Below are 27,625 nucleotides of genomic sequence, written 5' to 3' on the forward strand. Positions count from 1 at the left end.
AAAAAAAAAAAAAAAAAAAAAAAAACCTTAAAAAAATTTATAAACTGAAAACCCAGAAACATATATTTTAAGTAAAACATAAAATTGATGTTTAATCTATGGTACATTTTTCCAGCAACATCCAAGAGAAAATATCTAATTCAATGGTTGGCAAAGTTTTTATTGAAGAGGCCAAATAGTAAACAAACACTTCAGGCTCTGCAGGCCACAGCTCTCTGTCCTAAGGATGCAACTCGGCCACTGTAAAGCCGAGACAGCACGGGCAAAGCCTCCATCAACAGGGTGTGCCTATTCTAGGGACTTCATGTACTCAATTGGTGGTGAGCAGGATCTGGCCTAGGGCCCCACCCTGCTGGCCCTGATCTAATCTGATTGGGGTTTGTTTCTATAGAGGAGGAATTTCCATCAGATGACCAATTTATACCCTGAATAACAGTTGCCACCACACTCCTGGTGGCCTGAATAAGATGGGAGCTCTTTGATGAATCTGGACAAAGAGAGATGACAAGACCTGACTTGACTTTAAAGGATTTACTTATGCCAGATGAACACACCCCGAAGATTCAACGGATCTCATGGTGCCTGCTAATAAGTGCATATCGTATTCTTGAAATGTGCGAAGAGAGTAGAACTTACGTGTTTTTGCTGCCCACACATGAGAAGATGACTGTGTGAGGTAAACCATGCTTATGAGTTTGGTTCTGGTAGTCATTGCACAGTGTACATGTCTTCCAAAACATCACGCTGTACACCTGACATATATACAGTATTTATTTGTCAAATGAACTTCAGTAAGCTGGGGAAAAATATATTTACTCACTGTAGGTTGTTATTCGCATAAATATCCAAAATGGATTGAGGACCCAATGAATGGTATCTCTTGTAATTCTGGCAGAATTTGCTGATAATGAACTAAAATATATTGTCTGTTTGATCCTCAATTTTATTGTGGCAAATCAATAGAAGGCTTTATGCAAAGCCCTTTGCACAAAGATCCTTGTCAAGAGCTCTCTTCAAGAAAATAACTCCAGAAAGAGCAGCAGTACGTCTGCCAGACGGGGACCAAATTTCCTACATTAATTTCACCAGAAAAATTAACTAGAATTCCTAAACAGTCTTCCCAAGGTGACCCACTAACCCTTTATTAGTTCCTTTATCAAAATATAGGAATGTCTTCTTCTGTAACCAGATTATGAAGACATGTGGCCAGGTATGGTGGCTCACACCTGTAATCTCAGCAGCTTGGGAGGCCAACATGCGGGGACTCCCAAGTCAGGAGTTTGAGACCAGCATGGACAACATACTGAGACTTCGTCTCTTCCAGAAAAATATATTTTTTTAAATCAGTTGAGTGTGGTGGAACACACCTATAGTTTCAGCTACCAGGAAAGGTCAGGTGGGAGGCTCGCTAGAGCCTAGGAGTTTGAGACTGCAGTGAGCCATGATCACACCACAGCATTCCAGCCTGGGCAACAAAGTGAGGCCCCATCTCTGGGAAAAAGAGAGAGACAGAGAAAAAGAGAGAGAGAGAGAGAAATCAGTTTTGGCATCTGTCTACCCTAGAGCAAAATTCTAAAATGCAAAGCTATCTGTGCCACATTTCTTTGCCCTGCCTGACATAATTCAATAACTAATGACTACGCAGAAATATTAGGTGAAAGAAACAGAGTTTAATTTCAAAAGCAGTAAGTGGTAAGCAATTGAATTCTTGCCTTAATTTGCTAAAAAAGCAAAAAATGGGATTTAAAGTAGAAATTAAAATTTATGAGAAAATAAAAAAGCATGACCAACACACACACACACACAAAGCCTATAGGATTCAGTGCAAATATATAAGGAATCTCTTAAAATGCTGAGATGATTAGATTTACAGTCTCTTCTCTGTGAAGTTAAAAAGAGATACACCTAAAACACTCACAGAAAAAGTAGTAAAAATGACATAACTTATATAACAGAAAAGCAATGATCTTCTAGAAAACTGGTAAAGTAATGACACAAAACGAACACTGCAGCCAAATCTTTATGAGATTGGAAGGTATGATGGAATATGGGAAACAGAACAAAACACCAGATTTTGAAAGAGCTGCCCAGAGCACGCAGAGGAAAGCCTTGAGGATTGGTGACCTTCCTGAAGCATTTGCTCTGCAGCAGAACAGAGCTTTACAAGGATGAAGTTGCCTAGCTGTTTCATTCCCTGCCCACCTGAATTTTCGTGAGTTCTGCCTACCATGGCAGGATATGTGTCCCCCTGGTTTTCCAAGGTGCAGTGTAAACTTCATGATACTGGTTCATCTGGTCTACCTATGTCTTTAAAACCCAGCACAGGGCTTTGAACATAGGAAGAGTTAACATTTTTTAAATGAGAAAATGGAAACAGTCTGGAGTTGTTTTGTGGTGTGTCTCATGGAGCGTCCTTATTTATCCTCCAACAGATTAGTGGGCCTAGATTCTGAGTTAGGGACTCCATGATGTTTGGGGCTAAAACAGTGAACAAGATACTCAAGAACTTTTTTTTTGTATTATGGAGCTTCCAATTCAACAAGAATTAAAAAGACAAAATTGGAACAAAAAATATTAGTGTTGGCTAAGTGTAGTGGCTCATGCCTGTAATCCCAGCACTTTGGGAGGCAGAAGTGGGAGGATCCCTTGAAGCTAGGAGTTTGACACTACCCTGGGTAACAAAGTGAGACCCTGTTGTCTCTACAAAAAATAAAATAAAATAAAATAAAAAACTGGGCATGGTGGTGTGCACCTGTGGTCTCAGCTACATGGGAGGCTGAGGTAGGAGGATTCCTTGAGCCCAGGAGGTTGAGGCTGTAGTTAGCTGTGTTCTCACCACTGCACTCCAGCCTGAGCAACAGAGCCAGACCCTATCTCAGAAAAAAATAAAATAAAAATCTTAGCGTTATGGTGCTTACAAAGGGGGAATACAGATGACTAGGCAGTGGAGAGTCATTGAAGGATCTAGAACTCGTGGGTGACAAGCTCATATTTGAATTATAACAAAACTTTGACAGCTTCTGTGAGTGGGGAGATATTGAAGGGAAGAAAATCAGTTCAGGAGACAAATGAGAAAACTTACAGTGGTGGAGCTGGAGGCAGCAGAAGGTCCTGAACAAGGACATAGGCCGTGGAAATGAAGAGGGTCTGGGGGTAGGGATGCTGACAAAGTGGATGTCCTAGGGCAGGTGACGCAGGGCCTGAGGAAGCTAGCATGGTTGTATGCAAGTGGGTCTTGGATGCTCTGCTGGTCTTCAGCCTGGCTGGACATAGTGGTGCTCATTACCACTTTGTAACCACAGCTCAAGGGTAGGCTGACTTCTTCCATCATCAGTGCTGTGGTATTAACTGGTGTGTGCCTCCAAACTTCAAATGTGGAAACCTATCCCCAAGGTGACGGCATTAGAAAGTAGAAGGTGGAAGCTCCAGGAGGCAATTAGGTTGTGAAGGCTGCACCCTCATGAATAGGATTAACTCCCCTATAAAAGAAGCTTCAGAGAGCTGCCTCCGGTTTTCATCTTCTCTGCCATGTGAAGACACTGCATTCCTTTCCTCCAGAGGATGCAGCCACAGGCACCATTGTGGAAGCAGAGAGCAGCCCCCACCAGACACCAAACCAACCAGTACCTTGATCTTGGACACCCAGCCTCCAGGACTATGAGAAAGAAATGTCTATTATTTGCAAATTGCCACGTCTGTGGCATGTTGTTCAGCAGCCCAAATGGACTAAGATGACCAGGGACCTCCGATGTATAGGCCAATAAGCAAGGAAATATCCACCTGTGCATTAGTATTTGCTTGTATGTCTTAGTCATTTTGACTACATTTAACCACAGAGAAAGCAATACCACCCACAGTGACAGTTTTAAGAAACAACAATGATGTGTAGTGACATTTTATTGTCCTTGCTCTAACAAGGATTCTTTCTTAAGTGAAAGAAAGATTGTACCACTTGGTATGGGCCGTTTGCTAAGCTACCCAGATAATGAAATCACTTTGTCATGTTTTGCTAGAGCTACGCCTCATGTATGTCTGGGAGCTTTTTATTTTCACGATGAGGTATGAGGCCACTGGAGGGATTCCCCTGTTTCTTATTACCCATGGCCTTTTTGTGGCCAGTGTTTGACTTTAGTGGAGATTTATGATCTGGGCAATGGAGGTTAAGTAATCCGCCTTCTCCAGCACAGCCTTCTATTTAGGTTGTTTTATATAAAATGGGCAAGGAATCATTCTTTGCTGTAAACATCACTTTTAGCAAAGTTGATATTTAAGTGCCTGTTGAAGATTCACTCAAATGTTCTCTCTAAGACAGAAATGAATAGGGGTCATCACTACAGCTTTTAGTGCTACTTCCAAGTGGAGCATTTATCATTTCGTGTTAAGGCCAGTGGACTCAGGCCACAGAAAACATACAGAAGGTGAGACTTTTCCAAGGGCCTAACACTAATTCCAATCGTTGTCAAATCATTCTTTTTCACCTGATATTCTGCACAATTTTCATGGTTTTTTAAATGTAATAAAAATGTAATTAACTTGTATGGTTTTATCTATTTCTTTATAGAGTTAGAATAAAAGTTCACCGAAATAGAGTAGACTATTTATCTTCAAGTCACTGTTCTTACAAAAATATCTTCCCAAAAAGTAAATACAAAAAAGCTAAAAATTCTCAATAAAATGTTCTAAAAAAGTCAACCAATGCAAATGAATAGCTTAGGAAATGTCTAACTAGGCAAGCACCTAAAATATGAACCAGTTAATAGTCCAGGACATGCTTAATTGTCTAATTCAGTTTAAGACAAATTAACTATGGATAATTTAACACTAGCTGTTACCATATGTAAAATTTTAAACTAGATGTAGAGATATAATACCACTACATTTTGTCTGTGATTTTTCCTTGATTTAATACTGCTTTAAAAGAAATAACTCAATTTTCTAAATACAGCTTTGGCATTTTCTGATTTCAATCAATTGTTTAAGTCTACTTGCTATGCATACTTAATCTAATGGAAATGGAAATCTTTTTCTAGTAAATGCGTTGGCACCTGGCAGTCTATCAACTAGATATGTAGATATTTGTTATCTTCTCTATGAATCTTCAACATTTTTAACTCCATGTTATATAACTTTTCTGTACATAAAAGTCATTTACACATGCAAATCACTCATCTTTCATTCTGTATTCACGAGGGAAGCAAGGAGGTGAATTATTATAAGTACAATTTAAACGTAGCTTAACTAATGTTGATTGGCATCTATGATCTTTTTAATATGATGAATCCCAAAATGTTATAATGAAATAAAATGTCATCAACATTCGTGAGTATTGCTTTATTTTGAAGAATTATTATTGAACAAAAATTCATATCTAAAAGAAAAATGAGAGACCATCTAGTTCAATAATAATTAAACATTGGTAGTAGCAAAAACTTTTAAATAAAATTAAATCTTACAAACATAACGGGAGAAACTGGCTGCTGCTTTACCTCTGTGCCTACATCTACTGCATTCCAGCTTTTACCAGACGATTTTCAGACGCTTTCTGTGTCTCCTGATTAATGAGAGTAGCCACTAAAAAACTGAAGTACATGTTTGTTGTGCTGTGTTGTGATGTGTGCGTTTGTCTGTGTGAAGGAGTATGAGACATGAACTTTCTTCTGGCTGAGAGAGAATGAATACAATTGTTTTCAACACAGTATAAGGCATCCATTGCATCTCGAAGGGCAATGTATTGCATGCTAATAGGGGATCTATTCTTCAATTTTATTTGTATCCGTGACAAAATGAAGCATCTTGAGTTGTATTGTTACTTAACAGATGACCAAGCCTAATGTGCATCTGTTGTGTTAACTTTTCCAGAGTATTTTGCACTTTCATTTCCCCCTTTCATTTCATTGTGAAAAAAATACTCTCCCACACCTGTATCTGGTTCTTGTCAGTCTACCAACCCCAGTATCAATCCCATTCCTACAGATTTGGAGCTGCCACCTAAACCAAGCCAAAAAAAACAATGTAGCCTTTTCAACTTTCGTAGTCAAATTTGGAGGAAGGATAAATCAGGGATGATAATCTCATTTGGACTGCAAAGCTCCAAGGCTGTGAGCTTAGAATCTGGCACTTGGAGAAGCTGGGATGTTGTGAATGTATGTTTTAGGTAGCACAAGGTGACCTACAGGACCCAGTGTCCAGAGAAAGCATACCATACCTGGATGCCAAGATAACGGCTGCTGCTGGTGACATTACCCCCAACGCCTTAGGCACACTGACCACATTATAGGAAAGATAAACAAGCCTTTTAAGCACAGTGTGAATAGTTCAACAAAGCATCCAGGTGGCCTAACATGCCGTTAGTGACTTTGTTTTTTAACTAAAAGTAACAGAGATCCACCTTGCCTTGATGCCACCTAAGACTACCTGGTATGTAAGTTTCCCCAAATAAAACTTTCACTCCCTACCAACCTAGAGTGGTCTGTCCTTTTCCTTTGATCTGAGCTTGCCCTTCATTTATGAAAAGCAATGCTTGGTTTTAACAAGGAGTTTTTCCAGCATGGGGAACATTAACTAAAAAACAGTGCTCTAAGTGTGTTGTGTTTTGTTGTAATACGTGTGTGTGTGTGTGTGTGTGTGTGTGTATGTGTGTGTGTAGGGGTATAAGAAAGCAGAATAAAAAAGAAATAAAGACATCAAGACAGAGTCTAGATGTCCCTGAAACAAGCTAATCTTTAGGAATGATTTATCCTTTCCTATTTACGCTGGTACATTCCTATATTTCAGCTCAATCTTTTTAAAATCAGGCTTCTATCACTTGCATCTAAAAACACTGACTTATGTACCCAGGATAGGAGGCAGGATTTCCACAGCTCCTGCAAGGGGAAGATAAAACAATTGTTAGATGCCCACTTCCCTCCTTACACATCCTCTTCTTAAAGGGTATGAAATACATGGATGAGGACAAAGAACCTTACATGCCTGAAGCCCGGAGCAGGATTCCCACTGGAACTTTGTTGTGAAGAACTTCTTTCAACAGAAGTACTTTTGGTTCTTCCTCTCCTTACCACACGTAGGCATTGGGAGGTTCTCTTTGTTTTCAAAATGGTGAATTCGTACTCCCAGATTTGCAGAGGATAGTTTCACACACTGAAGTAGCTGCTTTTCCCCACCCTGTGAGGCCCGATGGCTCCTTAAGGACCAAAGGGAGGTTCACAGACAATCGCATGTCAGTTTATTCCTTGGAAGACCACTTAAGATGTCAGGACAGATTTTCTAAAGTACAAATCTCAGCCTCTCCATTCCAGTTCAGTCTCCCTCAATTATTGTCTCAGAAAAAAATAAAAGAAAGAATAACAACAACAACAACAACTCAGGATTGTTACGTGAGTTTGTCGTTGGAGGTCCTAGGTGTTTACATACCTCATCCCGTAGGGACCATAGTGTCTGTGCCCGTCACACTCACGGCTTTCCAGTGTCCTCTGAAGTTCCCATTAGTCTGGTAATCACTGTGGGTGTAATCCCCATTAGTTTCCTTAGCCAAGTTCACTACTTTATTTGGAAAAGTAAAACCCAGTTCTTATCTCAGTTTCTAGTTGATCACAACCAAAAAAAATATTTCAAAAGAATATCACATGGCTGATGTGCACGGATGGCGGTTGAACATGATGAGTGTATTTAACACCCAGCAAACTGTGTTTAATACTGTATTTAATGAATTTAATACAAAGCACTTAAAATGGTTATGATGGAAAATTTTATGTTAGTGTATTTTGACACATGATGAACAATTGGAAAAAAGAAAAAAAGACTGACAGATGAAAGAATATCTTCACAAATATCCATGCATAAGCATCATTTATAATTTGCTCACTTTTCTTAGAGGTTTAAAATTCTCCAAGATGTCCTGCTGGTCCTAACGATTTTCACAGAGAAGAATGTGGGAGAAAAGATTCCCCCATCAGCAGTCTATTCCCAGGCTCTTTCCTTTGCCACTTCTACTCCAAGCTCACCTAAAAAATCACTGAAAAATGTAGTACAGGCTTTCCATTGATGGAGAGTGAATTCTGAGTACACAGAGAATGAAACACAGATGTTTCCCTCAGCAAATAATGCAAAGGAACTGGCCCGTGTTTTCAGAATCAGAGCATGTAGCATGCTAATCACTTAGCCCCCATGATCTGAAAATAAATGGATAACTTTGGGAGACTGAGGGGGCTGGATCATTTGAGGTCAGGAGTTCAAGACCAGCCTGGCCAACATGGCAAAACCCCATCTCTACTAAAAATTAAAAAATTAGCTGGGTGTGGTGGTACATGCCTGAAATCCTAGCTACTCGGGAGGCTGTGGTGGGAGACTTGCTTGAACTCAGAAGGCAGAGGATGTAGTGAGCCAAGACTGCACAACTGCACTCCAGCCTGGGTGAGTGGGCAACAGAGCTAGACTCTGTCTCAATAAAAAAGAAAGAAAGAAAGAAAATAAATTGATAAACTGAATGTAAAACAGAGGTCCAGAAAGTTTAAAGGCCAATCCCTGGGTTGCCCCAATAGGTAGAGCTGCCCTTAATGTCCACATGCATTCTCAGTGTTTTACATATACAATCCATTATCATCAAATTGAGAAAATTGACTGATTTCTATTTACCAAATATATTCTACATAAGTTACCCAGGCAGGAAGGAACAAAAGTATATAAAACAAAAACAAACAAACAAAAACCTCTGATGATGTTTCTTCTTTTCCCTTTCAGAAATCTGGTTTTCTTTTCCTTGAATATTACAGAACCATTCTCTTTTCACAGCAAAACCCTTTTTTAGGAATAAAGAAAAAGACACTGGGAAGAAACAGGCTTCTGCAGTCTGCAGTCTGTAATTTGTTCTCTACCCCTGGTGATTCAGGTAGGACTTTCTAATGGCACAGTGTGTGGAGGATTTGTAGCTCACAAGTTAAGGTCATTTTTAAAGTTGAAATACAATGTATGTGCGCATACTGACAGGGTTCTGTGGTGGAATTGATGTTTCAGGTGCTGTGGACATGACATGTGAGCACCGTGTCATTTATCACTTCAAAAAATGCAGCTCAAGAAAGACTTTATCATATCCTGACCATGTGTGGTTCTGAATAGAACCCTGTTCTGCCAAGAAACACCAACTGGGATATCTGCCGTCTTTACTGCAAGTGTTTTGCATGTCTTGGTTTTTTTTAAACAACATTACATAGATGATATTATCAATGGAACATTATAGAAACATATCGATTATTTTATACTATTACACTTGTATTCCAAATTATAAAAGGTCATTTTGTTTGTTTGTGGAACACTTTACTAAATGCTTCCCAACTTTATCTAGTAGAATACACATATAAGACCAGCAGATAAATAACAATAATTCTGAAAGAAGGGATGTAAAAGTAAATCGATTAATTTGTTTTAGAGGTTAATAATTTATGTAAATATGAATACTAAATGCAGTCTATCCCTACAATGAATAAAAAAAGTAGCAAGGATCGGGCAGAACCAACTCAAATGCCCATCAATTATAGACTTGATAAAGAAAATGTGGCAAATATACACCATGGAATACTATGCAGTCATAAAAAAGGATGAGTTCATATCTTTTGCAGGGACATGGATGAAGCTGGAAACCATCATTCTCAGCAAACTAACACAAGAACAGAAAACCAAACACCACATGTTCTCACTCATAAGTGAGTCCTGAACCATGAGAACACATGGACACAGGGAGGGGAACATCACACACTGGGCCCTGTTGAAGGGTTGTGGTGGAGCTAAGGGAGGGATAGCAGGGAGTGGAGGGATAGGGGAGGGATAACATTAGGAGAAATACCTAATGTAGATGATGGGTGATGGATGCAGCAAACCACTATGGCATGTATATACCTATGTAACAAACCTGCATGTTCTGCACATGTACCCCAGAACTTAAAGTATAATAAAATAAATACTTTAAGTATAATAAAATAAATAAATAAATGGTGTCTGAATAAGCTTAACAAGACTGTAAACTAGTTAGCTAACATAAAATTATGAATACTCATATGACTTAAGGCATGAGCTTATGTCTGCATGTCACTGCAAAACACGCTGAGGTGTGTACAGGCCATGCGGAGAATATGCGGCTGATAGGCTGATCTCACGCGCTCCTATGTACTTTTCTTCCCACCAGCCAAGTCATTAGCTTTGTGTTTCTTCTAAAACCAGCGTTCAAAGCAGTAGCAAAGTATATTGTCCTTGCAGCGACAATGTCTGGATTCTAGTTCCAATTTTCCTCAAGGTTTTAAACATGGAAGATGTTCTGTATATATGGATGAAGCTCGGTAGTTGGCGTGAAACCTCATTTGCTCCACCCCTCCCTAAATAAAATACTGTGGGCATGCACTGGCAGATGAAAGCATGCATATTTCAAGGTGAAATAGCTTTTAAAAAATATACATATTATCGATTTTATGTAATTCACAGCTTTCATCAACTTTCCAGTAAACCAACAACTCCCATTTCTGATTGTGTTGAAGCTTTTATTGCACATTAAAAGAATCTTTGAGATGGTTACAAAAAGAGGATAAATGACTTCCTCACAACCTTACTGGCCTATATCCCCATTAAACACACACATTGGACCACACTGTTCCTCACAGAACACTCACTGACTACCTACGAGATGCCAGACAATTTGGTAGATGCTGATAGGAGGTCAGGAAACATAAAAAGCAGACCCTGCCTTTAAGAAGATCCCTGCCTTGTAGAGGAGGCCAGAAGTGCAGCTAAACAAATGCAGACTGTTAAATGAACAGAGAATGTTTCTAACATCATTAGAGAATTAAGGTGGGGTGCAGCCAGAGGAGTTCAAAGTAGAATTTCTGCAGCCGTTCTGTTCTAGAACTGACTTCCAACAAAGGAGAAGAAAGGGGCTTTCAGAAATTCACTGATGAATTTGCCAATACTAGTAATTTCTCTGCATGATATGACCCTCTTCAGAGAACGATGAAGCGCTAACTGCTATTACTATGTTGCAGACACCACAGTTATTGACAGGACCCTGGAAAATGGGACCTCCCCACCAAACGGGAGATATAAAACATACTAACGCCCGGTATATTTCATGAGCAAAACATAGCCTGTGTGCTTACAGTTGAGTCCTCGTATTCTTTCTCTATTTACACTGATTGTTTCCCTTCACTTAGTGGGTGCTTTGGCCATTACCATGATCCCAGCACACTTCAGGAGGCGGCAGAGTAGAATAAACCTGAAGACACAGGCTCCTGCGTGCACCAATGTGCTAGCGTCTCTGCACCAAGGAAAAACATTCACGGGTTCACTTAACCTTAATCATCTCTCTGGAGACCTTCACTCAGAATACAGTCACATTCTAAGGTACTTGAGGTTAGGGCTTCAGTATATGAACTGGGGGAGGGGCACGATTCCCTCCACTGCAATGGTGCACCTTAATTTTCATCTTGACCCATTACTGCATGGTTCCATTTCACGTCAGTGTTTTGTACAAATGTTTATTTTCAACAGAGTGCCACTCCTTGGAGTGTCCAGCTCTGCAATGCGCTTCTGAGAGTCATTCCCAGAGGCTCAGGCCTTTCCATTTTCTTTTCCCAGGAATTTTATAAGCCTCATGTTTATAGCATGAAATTCTATCCCCTCCTTAGTGTCTGCACCTGGGCACTCACTGATATTCCTAATGATGACTTTCCAAGACTAGATGTTTATTGCATTGTCTGGAGGCTGGCAGATTCTACACTTTCCATTCTCTTTACATTCTGTCTCCTTCACTCTCATCTTGGTCGGTGGCTGGACATTTTTTGTGCATATTTCTATCTCCCTCTCATTCGGTTTTAAATTGTTTTGAGGAGAGGAACTTTTTCACTTATTTCTGTGCTTTTAATTTATCTAATTCAATGGTTTGCTTATAGCAAAGTTCTACAGAGGTTGAATAAATAATATAGAAGCATATTCTTAATCAGCATCCCTTACGAGTCAGTATTCAGTAACTAATTCATGAGACTATTACAGATTTTTGGCAAACATGACTTAAAAACTAAAATAACCTCTTCATCATATCAGACACAACAGACACTACAATCAGCTTTCATTATTTTTCAGCACAAAGAATCTCTAATTTAGAGATTCTAAATCTCTAAATTATGGGTGGTTTTCCAAAAGCTTTTGTGTTATTTGAAAAGTGAGACATAAAAGAGAAAGACATTTCTCGTAGAAACAATCACAAAAAAGCGTGATGAGGTTTCTAGGGTTAGGTTTAACCCAATTTCACTAAACTCAGTCTGCACTAGTACTTCCCAGAATACAAGAGCCTGGCATAAGAACCCATGAGGAAGTAAGAAGCACTTTTTCTTATCACAGGATGGTTCAGGGTCACCGGACAGGAGATCAGAATTCAGGGTCTACCCTGGGCTGTGCTCAGTGGCAAATCTTTTTAGTTCCCTGTTTACTGCACTCATAACAGAATGTGATCTTTATAATCTTTGTTTTTTAAAAAGTAAGCTCCAATGTTTTGTGATTCTAACTGTGAGTATGTGAGTGTGAGTGTGTGTGTGTGAACCAACACACCAAGCAGTGGTCAAAAGGCTGATTCTCACCATCACATGTATGACGGCTGTTGGCCAAGTCCCCAGCTCTGATAATTCTGGGATTGATTTTCAACTTTGTAAAGTGAGATGGGAGAAGTGGCCAAAGGGCATTTAGAGGTCCAAAAGAAAACAAGGACATCAACAATAAAATCCATAGTTTCCATTTCTCAGCTCTCCTTGCAAGGGTGTCATTGTGTCTTACAAAGGCAAAAACGAGGCTGTGATAGAGTACACTTTTCCTTTCTTAAATGTAAGACAAAATAAAAACAAAACAAAGCCAGAGGCTATTGTTTCCTCAAGCAGAAAATTAAAGTAGTTTATGATTCCTGCTAAGAGAATTTATGATTTTTTAAAAACCAAGGAAGGCCTTTCTTTGGTTCTAGTAAGAAAGGAACAAGTCTACTCCTTAGAGGGGTATTGTTTTTGGAATACTTTGCTAAGTTTGCTTTTGAAAACTGAGTAGGATGAAGAATTTGGCTATCTAGTTCCAGACTATGTCTATTAACATCAGTTATTGAACAGGAGGTAAAGGTAATAAAGTTCAGAATTGTAAGTGAACTGAAAACAAGCACTGTCAAAGCGACTTTCTTTCACACGGAACACTTTTCCACTTCGTGTCGGCCACAGAATTCATTCAAATATCTACTATGCACGAGGTAAGTATATGTCACCAAGCAGAGCCTGACTTTTGAGGAGAAAAAATAATTAGGTTCTTCTTCTTTCCTACCATTCAAAGCAGTGGGTTACAGACACCTAAAGGGGCTGTAAGAGGTAAGTACCTACCTCATAGATTTAAACGCAAAATAACTACATAAGCTTAAAAAGATATTCAGCTCCTCTGGGGTGCAGCATTTGCAGAACAGTGAGATTGTTGCTTACAGGAGATAATCTCTCATAACTCTAGAATGCTTGAATTAAAACTGGGAAATAAAGTCCCACATCAAGTAGCATAACACGATATTGGCATTGGGGGTTTGTTTGACACCACATTAAAAGTTATTTAATTAACCTTCTACAGATTTAAAAGTTTTTTCTATTGATTTGATTTTTAAAAATTATTTGTTGTTCTAAGTAAATTTTTTGGCAAAATCTGTAGCATATACTTGCTCAAGATCCTGCACCATTGGTTCAAAATGTATTGTTTTTTCTTCTTGTTATGTAGACATCTTCGTTTTCCAGGGAGGCTTCTGAAATGGCTGTCTCAAGAAAGGAGCAAAGATAGTTTTGTGTAGCTTTTCCCTGACGCACATTCATGAGGAATGCTCTAGGGCTCAGCCTAGAACCAGGGAAGACCACAGCTATTCCGCCTGCACTAGAAGTGGTGACATTTGTCTCAGGAAACTGCGTTTTGGTCTTACCTCCTCAAGTCCAGCCTCTCTGCCCATCAAGGATGCAGGTTACTCAAGGTCAGTGTGTTCTCACGGTCAGTTTACTTTTCTATTACCACACCTAAGTTTCAACAAATGCCTTCACACCACTGTTCACATGGGAAATATATTTGACTTCAGCTCTAAAGAGAGAAGACACCAATGTAGTTAGCATATTACATAATATTTAGAAAATAGATTTGTTTTCCCACTTGCTGACTTTGAAGTCAGAAGTATACAAACAAGCTGCAAAACATCGCGCTGCCATCAAAAGTTGTCTTCTCTGAGGGAAAACATAAGTGTTCTTTCACTAAAACAAGTTAAAGAATGATGGCCAAAGCCTATCTGATAGAAAGTGGTCTTTTAACTCTGGGGTAACTTTTTCATCTCTACTGGAAATTGGATTAACTCAAAGATTTTTTCCTTTTTGTTTTCTCTCTCGATCTTTTATTATTATTATTATTATTATTTATATGTCTAAGGCCCTGAGAAAAGTCTTTCATCTGAAAATTCACAGACTAATCTCCTTAAAATGCATGGCAGGAGATCTGAATACCTATCTTGGCAGATTTTCCTAAAATTCCCTCTGTTCAGTTTGTTTTGGATTCGTCTCAAATAAGTTCAAAGAAGTTTTACAATATACAATATGCTTATAGTCCCTAAGATTGAACGGCAGTTTTGAAGTCTCATATTCATTAAATGGGCTCCATATACAGCAGGTAGAGAGTGGGAAGTTTGACCAGGAACGGTGTGGACTGATCCGAATCTTGCAACCCAAGCCAAGGACTCTTGTTTGATGTAGAATATTTTGGAGCTGGCTATTAATATATATTTGTCAAGTTTGAAGTTGCACTTTTTTCAATTTTTGAAATCAAATACTGAAATTTCTGGATTCTGATCATCTCATAGTCCTCTAGAAAACAACTAGAATTTTAAAAACATATAAGAAAATACTCTATTGGAATTAGGTTAATTTGTGTCATCCGATTCCATTCCATTCAATGTAATCCTATTCTAGTCCACCCCTACTCTAATCTATTCTGTTCTACTCTAGTCCTATCCTATCCTAATCCTTTCCATCCCATCTCATCCCATCCCATCCTGCCCTACTCAGTTTACACCATCAGATGCTCAGTGTGCTCAGGGCAAAACACTGGAAATTATAGGAAACAAAGTAATTGTAATGCTGTCAGAAGGCAATTAAAAATATATATATATATATATGCTTCTGCATGGTTAGGGCTTTCTGAACAAACTTTACTGGGACTTGGTTAACTGACAAGTCTTGTAAGATACTGAGGCATTTACCTCCAGGAAAGCATGAGTTTGCACTTCAGGAAGATGTGATTTACAGCTCTGGGAACATTCCATATGTCAGTTTAAACTCAGTTGTAAACTCAGAGGTGCTGATTTCGTCTCTACCCCACACCTCCACATTTATTTACATTTTAAAAGGTGAGAATCCAGAATTCTACATCTTCCCAAGGAATTTCCTTACACTAGATAGCAAAGGTTTTCCCCCTTTCTCTGAAGGGGAGATGGCACAGCCATAGCCCTATTCCTCACAGGGTGTATGGGCCCTGATACAGGCAGGGCAGCATCTTCCTCCCATCCCTTCACCCCAAGTCAAGGAAAGACAAGGGCCAGGAAAACCAGTGCAGTGATTGCTGTCAGTAAAAAACAGTCTTTCCCTGAGTCAGAAACCTCGAGTTCACTTTCAAAATAATGCAACATACTGATTGATTGGTTGATCTGTCAATAGGTCAATGGTAGGTGGATAGAGATTAAAAATTGTCCCTACTATTGACCTCAGGGAGTTGGCTCTGTAATTGGAGAAATAAGTATAGCAGAAGGCAAATTGTAAGTATCCTAAGAAAAGCAATAACTAGTTGCTGTGAAGAACATTCAAGGAAAGAAAATTCCAAATGTCAGAGGCTAACGTGAGAAGAGTCCTTGAAGTCATTTGTTTTATCAAATGACCTAAAGTAACAAGACGACTTCAACAAAGTAAAAACAGAAGTAGCAGAGAAAAATGAATTATCTCAATGAAGTGAATAAGATGAACAAATTAAGCAAAGTATGCTAGAGATAGCTTAATTTTATTGTAGCTTGGTGTCTAGGGAAAAGGGAATTGGAAAGATGGAGACTGGGTTTTGGAGAACAAAAATAAAAATTTGAGAAGTATCGGTAGTTTTAAATAAATTGGAAGCCATTTCAGATTATTGAAACAATGACATAACCAGAGATATATTTTTGTGTTTTGTATTCTTAAAGAATTATCTGGTGCTATCTGAATGAACCTAGTATTCTATACAGTTGTTTATATTATTTAACTGTAACCTATAATATCTATTTCGAGTTATCAAATATCATTATTTGATCTTTTGTGACTGTTCAGTCATCTAATGTTATTAGAAGAAAGCTGGTAATTTGCTGAAAAATGTTGTGAAGGAATATTGACTCATGTCTCCAAATGGGAATCCATTTGAATTGCAAAATTATCAATTTCAGAAATATGTAATAATTTATAACCCATTTCTTTTTTTGTGTGTTTGAGATGTTTAAACCATATGTTTCCTGAAATTCCAGAGCCTGCTTTTCTTCACAAATACAGTATTGTCATTTGCCATCATGCTTGGTACACTGGCACAGGTCATTTATTCATAAACTTGATTTTCATTTTGCAGTTTGGACAAAACGAAAGAAGAAATGCAGTTTGTTCAGGAGATGGCAGGAATCTCCCATTTTATCTTGTAAATGTTTTATTTTTGTTCCTTTTTCTTGACACACTATCTGAGTCTTGTTGGAAACCCTGAAGATGGGTTTCTCATGGTAATTCATGAATTTGTTTTTAAGAGATTGATATGGTTTGGCTGTGTCCCCACCCAAATCTCATCTTGAATTCCCTCGTGTTGTAGGAGGGACCTGGTGGGAGGCAATTGAAACATGGGGACAGATCTTTCCCATGCTGTTCTCGTGATAGTGAATAAGTCTCATGAGATCTGCTAGTTTCGTAAGGAAGAGTTTCCCTGCACAAGCTCACTTCTCTTGTCGGCTGCCACGTGAGACTTGCCTTTCACCTTCCCCCATGACTGTGAGGCCTCCCTGCCGTGTGGAACTGTGAATCCATTAAACCTTTTTCATTTGTTGTAAATTGTCCAGTCTTGGGTATGTCTTTATCAGCAGCTTGAAAATGGATTATGGATTAGTAGAGGGACATATAAAAGAAAATAACAATTCATCACTTTACTTTTTTTTCTTGTGACTAGCAGATATTAGGGTTTCAGGAAATTTGTTTTAAATTAGTATAAAAGAATTTGTAAGTACCATTTTTTCTTTTTCAAAACTTTTGGGTAGGTTGCTTTACTTTTCAGCTTCTCCATTCAACAAAATATTATGATAATTTAAAATTATCTACATTCACTTGTAAATTAACGTGTCTTTTGTTTAGATACCAATGTGCATTGTATAAATCAACATATATGTGTTTCTTATATTTCTAAATTAAAGTTTTGTATATGAATATTTCTGATATATGAATATGTATATATGTGTATATACATAATATACAGTACTCGTATCAACTCTATGCTGTTGGATGAACATGAAGTATAAAATGCTATGAAATCAGCATGAAAAAGAATTGGTCTTTGCCTTATAGTAACCTTTGTTACTGGCATATGCAAAATAATTTTAAAACTCCCTAATACAGCAAAAAATATTTGACAAAGGAGTATTTTTTATTAAATGACTAAGGGCCTCATTACTATGCTGGACAGAAACCTTATGAATTAGAAAATGCAAATTTTTAACTTGGAAGTAAAATGAATCTCTTTTATTTCAGTATGTTTACAAATCAATGTTTCTCTCATGACATGTGGCTTTATAGAACCTAGAAAATATTTACAGCTGAATCTGAGGACACAGATACATTTGGTGAACTTCATCAGAAAAATAAATGGAATTGATATACTCTCTACCAGGTGATTAGGAGCTTTTGACCGAGAGTAATTACAGTTAAGAAGTTGGATATCACTGATCATTAGAGAAATGCAAATTAAAACGGCAATGAAATATCATCTCACACTAGTTAGAATGGCTACTATTAAAAAGTCAAAAAATAACAGCGATGAGGTTGCAGGGAAAAAAGAACACTGACACGCTGTTGGTGGGAGTGTAAGTTAGTTCAACCATTGTGTAAAGCAGGATGGTGATTCCTCAAAGAGCTAAAACAGAACTACCAATTGACCCAGCAATTCCACTACAGGGTATAAACCCAGAAGAATATAAATAATTTGACCATAAAGCCACATGTACATGAATGTTCATTGCAGCACTGTTCACAATAGCAAAGACCTGGAATCAACCCAAATGCCCATCAATGACAGACTGGATAAAGAAATGTGGTACATGTACGCCATGGAATACTATGCAGCCATAAAAAAGAAGGAGATCATGTCTTTTACAGGAAAATGGATGGAGTTGGAGGTCATTGTCCTTAGCAAAATCACATAGGAAAAGAAAACCAAATACCACATGTTCTTACTTGTAAGTGGGAGTTAAATGATAAGAACTTATGAACACAAAGAAGGAAATGACAGACACTGGAGTCTACTTCAGAGTGGATGCTGGGAGGAGGGAGAGGAGCAGAAAAGATAACTATTTGATACGAGGTTTAGCATAAGATGAAATACGATTTTGAGTTTTATTCTCACTCACCAAAGCATTTAAATTCCCCTTTGGTAGGCAAGACTCAAGGAACTGGGTCACAGCCTGTTTGAATACAGATGGAGAATGCCAATTATAATTTTGTTCATCTTCCAAAGGATCACACTGGAGGTTAATAGAATCACACAGAATAATGAAGGAGAATGTCCAGATACATTTTATTAAGGAAACATGACCTCTTAAAATTCAATTATATATGTTCTCAATAAAGAAGTTTAAGTCAATTATAACGATTTGTCAAAACTGTGCATAATCATTGTAGAACTTCAAATTCATGATGGCATTACTCTGAAATCCACTCACTTTAAAAATGCTATTGAAAAACAAATCTTTAGTCTCTAATTTATCAACCCTTTAGAATATCTGTCAATCAAAACTTTTGGAAAGTACTTGTTAACTCATTTTACATTTTAATAATCCATTAATGAAATGTGTAAAGTTATAATAGTTTCTTTTCCTGCAACTGTGGGTGCACAGAAACGAGGTGATTAGACTCCCAGTTAGTGATGTGCAATTACACATTATAAACTCATTTTTCCTAATTTTTCTCTATTTTCCATAACAATAGTATTCAACACCCTCCCATTGCCACCTATTTTTTTTTAACATAATGATTATTCTTATCGTCCACTTACTACAGGTTTTATTTACACATATAATTATCTGTTGCAAAATTATACTATCTCTAAATCACCATATGCTACAGGGATGACTTTTCTTGCCCTTCTGGCATTTGTGTGGATTCCGGTTCTGGCTGAAAACATCTTTGCCTCCCCTGAACTGGTGGGTCTCCTGTCATCATTTAGGATTCAGTTATGAGACCACCTACTTTTCAGGAGATCATATTCTGAGCCTCTTTTGTGCAAGTCTCTGTGCTTAGTCAGATGATATTATTTTTATATAAAATCCAATTACTTCTGCAATTTGAATTCCCTGTGTCCTTGCCGATACCTCCCGCAAGGTTGAAGGCAATTGTGCAGGTGGGCTCCCTATGAGCTGATTCACAGTTCAATGCCCAGTGGTTCACAGAATGTCCAGCACACAGGATGGTGTCAGTAACATCTGATGAATAGAAAACTGTGACATCTATGAACTTTCCTCACAGAAGTCTAGATGTAGCTGTGATGCTTTTTTCTGTGACTGTTTGGATCACATAAGTCTCCTCTGTGACCTGAATTTCCAGTCTGGTTTAAGATAATTAAACCTTAAGAATAGGGCAAATCTCTATTGTGGCTTGTTTCATTTGGCTCCAGATTAAAATAATGCAGCAACTCCTTCAAAATTCATCCAGTAGCCCATGTACTTAATGTATTCAACTTCAAAATAATCATAAAATTGCTATATTTTTGACAAAAAATTGCTATAAGAAAAAGTTATTTTTCCTTAAGATTTTTTGAAATCACAGTTTGTACCAATTATGCTTTTATTTTATTTCTAAATGCCTTAATGAAAGAAATATGCAAAACATCAACAGCTATGGAACAATAAGCCTGTATAGATATCTTGGGAAATTTATTTTATTATGGCTTTATTATAAGTATAGATATGTTTTTGTAGCTGTAGCATTTGAAGCTCTCTGGCTGTGAGGGGCAAAATGCTTTCTTTTAAAGTATTATTTAGAAGGGACAATTTTCTTTAAAGATCTCTTAAAAATTTTTTGCCTTTGTGCTGACATTTCACTCTAAGCATTCATTTTTATTACAAATTCACATTTTAAAATTGATATCAAATGATTAATGATTCTTCTCTTTCTCCCCTGATGTCATTTTCCCCATGGTATTCATGCATATGTAAAGCTCCTCAGCCCTGCAGTCAGCTCTCTCCCCACTAGAGGGAAGCACTTTAAATTGTTTGTATATTGTTTTCTGGTTGTTTCTAATGTGTCTCCAGCATGCCAGTCAAGAATCTGAACATTAGCTACTTGGGAGACTGAGGTGGGAGGATTGCTTGAGTCCAGGAGTTGGAGGTTCCAGTGAACTATTTGCACTACTGCGCTCCCACTTGGAAGCCAGAGTGAGAGAGCAAGGCCTCATCTCCACAACAACAAAGAAACAACATTCATACTGCTATGTCATGATTCACGATTGCATTTTGGACTGTATGCACCTGCTTACTGCCATAATAAAGCTACCCATTATACAACGTGTAAATTGTATTTATTATACTACTAATAGGGAGAAGGAAGTCTATTGTAAGAATTATTTAGAAGTTGATAATTTGAGGATCCACCTTTATTTGTCATCATCATCTTCTGTGCTCAAATAATCCCCAGCGGAAATCCCAGTCATAATTTAATAGCTTTGCATCTTTGGGGCATTTCTATAAACTCTGCTAATCTCAGAGTGCCATGCAATTATGTTTAGGATATCCACCCCAAATGAGGTTGTTATTACATGAGGGGATGTGAAGTGGAATGATCCAGCCCTGGCCTGGGCCCATAGAAACATGCTCAGTACGTGGGTGTTTTGCTCATCATTCATTTTCCTCAAGACAAGAAATCATGCTGCTTTTTCAGGGTCCTCATGCATATTATCACTAAGTAAATGTAACAGAGAAGTGTAATACTTTCTAGGGGTGTTTGCTTGATACCAAAGAGTTTGAAGAAAGTGAAGTCCTAATTACTGAATCCCTAATTGTAGAAAGAATAGATAACACTTATTTGGAGACAGAGATCCTGGCATCATGGTCCTTAAACCATTGCAAATTCGATCACCCCCAGAATTCTGTATAATATCAGAAAATAAACCCAAACACTGCTTATATTTCTGCCACAGGCTTTCAAAATGTGATTTTTATCCTAAAGGTAAAATCCGCAGAAGCAAAAAGTAGCAACTTCGCCTAAGCTGCTTTTAAAGTGTATTCCTTCAGGGAAAACAGGAAAGTACAGAATTAAAACGCTTAGCTTGTTTGTAAAGAAATTTAAGACCTCATAAAGATACCATGTTTTACTTTTAGAGATGGAAACAGGTGTTTCATTTCTAACTGGGACAACAGTCATCTCACTTCAAAGGGGGGTTGAAAACACTTCAAACAGCAGGCCCCTGCCTTAAGCAATCTCCACCTGCAAGCCATTCCTGCCCTTCTCTTTCCTCCAACAGGATTGTGAGTCAGGCGCTGGGGTGACAAAGCAGCAGGAAGATTCCTGGGGATGCTGGAACCAGCTTGTGGAGAACAGCAAGAAGGGCTCACTCCTTCACTCTGAAAGTGCCCCATGGTTTTCTGCATCTACGATGAAATCACACCCAGATTATCCTCTTAGTCCCTTAGTCAACCACGTATCCTCTCGCCACATCCAAACCTACCATTTCTCTTGCAAATATTTATCAGGTAAATTAGGAAATGTCATCATTCTGTATCCAGAGGCTGTGGAAATTACATGCAAATACCCCAAACTGAAAATCACAGCTTCTCAGTGCTAGTTTGTAAGTTGGAATCGAATCTAGCTTCCAATAGAATGCAAGAACTGCAAAATATAAAAATCTTAAAACATCCAGTTTTATTCTGCCAAATGTGCTGGTTAGTTGGTGGTGGGGTCTATTATTGTAAAATAAGGGATAGGTGTGTGGCACATTTTATTTTGTATCTGTATCTGAAGAAACATTTAAATCAGGAAACCTAAGCACCCGTAAAAACAAACAGAAAACCTGTGCTCTCTCTCAGCTAGAAATGAATCCCTGTATATACATGTTATTTTAAAATATTTAATTGATAAAGATTGTGTATATTCAGGGTGTGCAATATCCTTTAATATATATTGCATAGGATTTTCACAGTCCAGTTAATTACCACATCCACAGCCATCCATGCAGCACATTAGAGCTCCAGAACTTGTCCATCTTCTAACTCAAATTTCGTACCCTTCACCGTCTTCTTCCAGTTCCTCCCCACTTCCTGCAGCCCGTGGTATCCCCACCCTTCCGCTCTCTGTTTCTAGGAGTACAACCATTTTAGATTCTACATGTAACTGTGATCATGCAGTATCTGTCTTTCTGTGCCTGGCCTGTTTCACTTGACCTAATGTCCTCCATGTTAATCTGTGTTGTTGCAAATGGCAGGATTTCCTTGCATTTTTAACAGCTGAATAATATTCCATTGTATGTGTATACATATTTTAAATTATGTGGAAAATGTAACATATGGAACCAAAGGTGAAGATGGGATTATTTATTTATTTATTTAGAGACGGAGTCTTGATCTGTCACCAGACTGGAGTGCAGTGGTGCAATCTCGGCTCACTGCAACCTCTACCTCCCGGCTTCAAGTGATTCTCCTGACTCAGCCTCCCAAGTAGCTGGGACTACAGGCACACACGCCACCACTCCCAGCTGATTTTTGTACATTTAGTAGTTTCACCATGTTGGCCAGAATGGTCTCCATCTCTTGACCTCCTGATCTGCCCACCTTGGCCTCCCAAGGCACTGGGATTACAGGTGTGAGCTACCGCACCCAGCCTAGTGAGACGGGATCTTAATATGCTAAAATCAACACCTCGATATTACTCAAAAGAATATAACAGAATTCGGACAACATAACATTCACTATGTGTAGGATATAATTAACTCAGAGATTCACTGCTGCTACCAGACCACAAGAAAAGAAATGCTAAAGGGAGTTTTCTAGGCTGGAAAACATCGATCGTGAGAAACAAGATCTATGAGTATTGAAATGATGAGTATTGAAAATGGCAAGAATTTGTATAACCTAAAGATGCCTTTATTTCACATGTATTATTCAACAATTTTTTGTTAAATATAAAATTCTGAGTTGGCTGGTTTTGTTCTTTTATTTGTATTTTTTTATTTTCTTTTGGTATTTTGTTTAGAATTTTTACTTGTTCAATGGGGGAGAGTTAGTTTCTTAAAAGATAACTCCTCCACGGCCAGCCACTGTGGCTCATGCCTGTAACCCTAGCATTTTGGGAGGTCAAGGCAGGTAGATCACCTGAGGTCAGGAGTTCCATACCAGCCTGGCCAATATTGCGAAACCTTGTCTCTACTAAAAATACAAAAATTAGCCAGGCGTGGTGGTGCACACCTGTAGTGCTAGCTAGTCAGGAGGCTGAGGCAGAGGTTACAGTGAGCTGAGATCATGCCACTGCACTCCAGCCTGGGTGACAAAGCAAGGCTCCATCTCAAGAAAAACAAACAAAAAAACACTCTTCTAAATCCAAAATATAACTATTCAAGTAATTGAAAAAAGCATAAAATTGTTCATTGACTATTACAAATATAAATGGGTTAGCTAAGGAGCCAACCTAAGCAAGATAACATACACAGTTACCCTTGTTAAAAGAGCCACTTGATGCAGTTAAGTAACAAAACTCAAAATGACAGAACAGTGTACACAACTTAGGATTTGGAGTGAAGAATGAGAATACAATTATACAAAGAACCTGCAGAAATAAGCAAGAGTCCCAGAAAGAAAGAGCTGCCACCCTGAAATCGAGCAACCTTGGGGGCTTTGATAAAGGGATAATATGCGTGGAGAACCAGCGAGAGGTGTAAAATATCCCCGAGTCAGCGAAAGAGAGCAGTTGTTGCCTTCCCGATGTGGTGAAGACAAGGCAAGGGAGCAGTTACGGGAGCCCAGGAAGGTCTGTAGCTGGAGTGACAGCTCCAGGAGAAGGCGTATCGGTGGATGGTGACAGCTGCTGTCAGCCACACGGCTCTGCAACTCAACCTGTTGGAGCCTCCCATCCTGTGAGAATGGCCACACTCTGAAGGTACACAGCCATGCCCAGCCTGCCCATCACAGCAGCACCCAGGCCCAGGGCAGGGGAAAAGAAGAGTGCACAGCTGATCCAGCCAGCTCAACAAAAAACACCCAGCACAAACTATGAGCATGCCCTAGTTTCCATTGTGTTTTTCTAGAACTAAAGCAAAATACGAAAGCCCAGAAGATCTTAGTTTCTCAATTTCCATAAGGAAAGAACAGTGAAATTTATATTATTTTCTTCATTGTGCCTGTTCAGCAAGTAGATAGTTCTTTTTCTTTATTTTCCCTGTTTGGGGAGGTGCCAAAGATATCCCTTTATATGTATGCAAGAGTCCACTGAATAATATATACATTTTAAATCTCTGCAGACCTAGATAACAAGGAAATAATTATTGACTAAATTAATGAATAAGTAGAAAGAAATGCAACACAAATATTTATAACTATTATAACACAATAGGATTATCTAGAAAATTACATATGTAATCATATAAAAATATAATATTTCTGTCTAGGCGCCATGGCTCATGCCTGCAATCTCAGCACTTTGGGAGGCCGGGGGTGGATCACCTGAGGTCAGGAGTTCGAGACCAGCTTGGCCAACATGCTGAAATCCTGTCTCTACTAAAAATACAAAAAGTAGACGGGTGTGGTGGCATGCCTGTAATCCCGGCTACTTGGGAGTCTGAGGCAGGAGAATCACTTGAACCCGGGAGGTGGAGGTTTCAGTGAGCTGAGATCACGCCATTGCAGTCCAGCCTGGGCAAAAAAAACAAAACTTCATCTCTCTCTCTCTCTCTCTCTCTATATATATATATATATATATATATACACACACATACACACACATACACATACACACACACATATATATAATATATAGAAGTATGTATATAATATATATATATTTATATATACATGTGATAGAGCATATACAATCTAGTTAGACATAGATATCTGCACCTTTAATATATTTGCTGATGCTTCAAGGGCTATGGAAGGAGGCATTGGTTACACCCTCTTTCCCTATTTCTGTCTCTTCTCAAATAAGGACAGGCTTCTTCCAGCTTCTGCTCTGTCTACACACTGCTAACCTGAGTGGCCAGGGACTCAGAACTCACCAAGCTGTGTGGTCAGTAGAGTTGGGGGTTAGGATGCAGTGTATATAGCTGTCCTGTTTCACTCATTGACTGGAGACCCACAGTCTCTTTTCCAACCTTCTCTCCCTGTTCCTGCCTTAGGGACAGGTGGCCAGGCAGGGAGGACACTGAGCCTTGCTCTCTGCCTTCCTTTTCTCCCTGTTTCTGCCTTAGGAACAGATGGCCAGGCAGGGAGGACACTGAGCCCAACTCCCTGCCTTCTTTTTCTCCCTGTTCCTGCCTTAGTGACAGGTGGCCAGTCAGGGAGGACACTCAGCCCTGCTCCCTGCCTTCATTCTCTCCCTGTTGCTGCCTTAGGGACAGATGGCCAGGCAGGGAGGACACTGAGCCCTGCTCCCTGCCTTCATTCTCTCCCTGTTCCTGCCTTAGGGACAGATGGCCAGGCAGGGAGGACACTGAGCCCTGCTCCCTGCCTTCATTCTCTCCCTGTTCCTGCCTTAGGGACAGGTGGCGAGACCGGGAGGACACTCAGCCCTGCTCCTGCCTTGTCCTGCTCCTGCAGGTGCCCTGTGCCAACTCTGGGTGAGGATGTGCTGGAGTGCTCAGGGGAGCCTGCTCCCCCCAGCCTGGGATGCCACCACAGATCTGAGGGCCACCTAGGCAGAGACTGAAGGGAAAGGAAGGAGAGGCCCGCTGCACCCTAGGTCTGGATGCATTTTCCAAGCCAACTTTTTACAGTGGCCGAAAAGGCAAACCCAGTTTCACTGGCTATTGATAAAACAGATACTTTGCCAATCTAGCTACATCACTCAGTGGACACAGAACACCAGAATGGAGGGACAGGGACAGGAAATAAGGAGCCTCTAATTTCTAAAAATAAAACTCAAGTTTGTACAAGTTATTTAATTTTTACCAAGTCATGATTACAGCAAGAAAATCCTAAACTTCCTTTTCAACTCCAAAAATCTGTAACTCTATAAAGTGTTAAAGTGGGGAAAATATTTCCTCAAATAGAAATGAGACAAAAAGATTCTTGGCCAGTGTGGTGGCTCACACCTGTAATCCCAACACTGTGGGAGGTCAAGCCAGGTGGATCACCTGAAGTCAGGAGTTTGGGACCAGCCTGTCCAACACAGCGAAACTCCCTCTCTACTAAAAATACAAAAATCAGCTGGGCACGGTGATGCATGCCTGCAATCCCAGCTACTCAGGGGGATGAGCAGGAGAATCTCTTGAATCCAGGAGGCAGAGGTTGCAGTGAGCCGAGATCACACCACTGCACTCCAACCTGGGCAACAGAGTGAGACTCTGTCTAAAAAAGAAAAAATTCTTAATTATCATTAACAATGATTACATATTAGTATATGTCTATTAACATATATTTAAATATCAATAGCTTAATAGCTGACATTATAATATTTTCAGCAGTATTTTGGAAGATCATCCTTTTGTAAGGTTTTATATGGTCTTCATTTTTAATCCAACATCACTGGTTGACGTTCCCCCAGATATTTTCATACAATCCCCATTAACACTCTGTCATGAATTAATAATTAAAATATATAATCATGTTTTAATTCCTTGCTTGTTTTCCTAAATTCCTTGCTATTTATTAATGGACAACAGAGCATTATATTTGCATTTTAATTAACTTTTTTGCAGTTAATACTCATTCGTTATTGCTTTTGCATCTGTTCACAAACAATAGCTAATCCCTAACCTATCAAGCTATACTTGGATTCCATGATGGCTTTATCTTACCATTTCCCATTCAGTGGAGGAAACGTGTACAGAGGCTTTCCTTCTTTCTTTGCCAAATGCTGTTTTAAATCACGGCTCATACTTCAGGAACGCTTACCCTCTTAACCTGCAAAGCCCAGTTTTTCCACTTAAAGTTCAGGAAATCCTGTGGAGATTGGGGGTTCACATGGAAATTAGTGGGGCGCTAACTGTGAGAAACACACTCACTGGTCCCAAACCAAAGAATGGACTTAGAGGCACGGGGAAAAGCGAAAGAGAGACGTTGAATGGCCGTCCTGCAGGACCAGGTGTCTGATGGGCTGGCGCGCTCAGAACAGTCACAAAAAGCAACCAATTCACCCGCTGGGGCGCA

This window comes from Cebus imitator, unplaced genomic scaffold, assembly GCF_001604975.1.
Source record: "Cebus imitator isolate Cc_AM_T3 unplaced genomic scaffold, Cebus_imitator-1.0 Scaffold279, whole genome shotgun sequence".
NCBI classification, from domain to species: Eukaryota; Metazoa; Chordata; class Mammalia; order Primates; family Cebidae; genus Cebus; species Cebus imitator.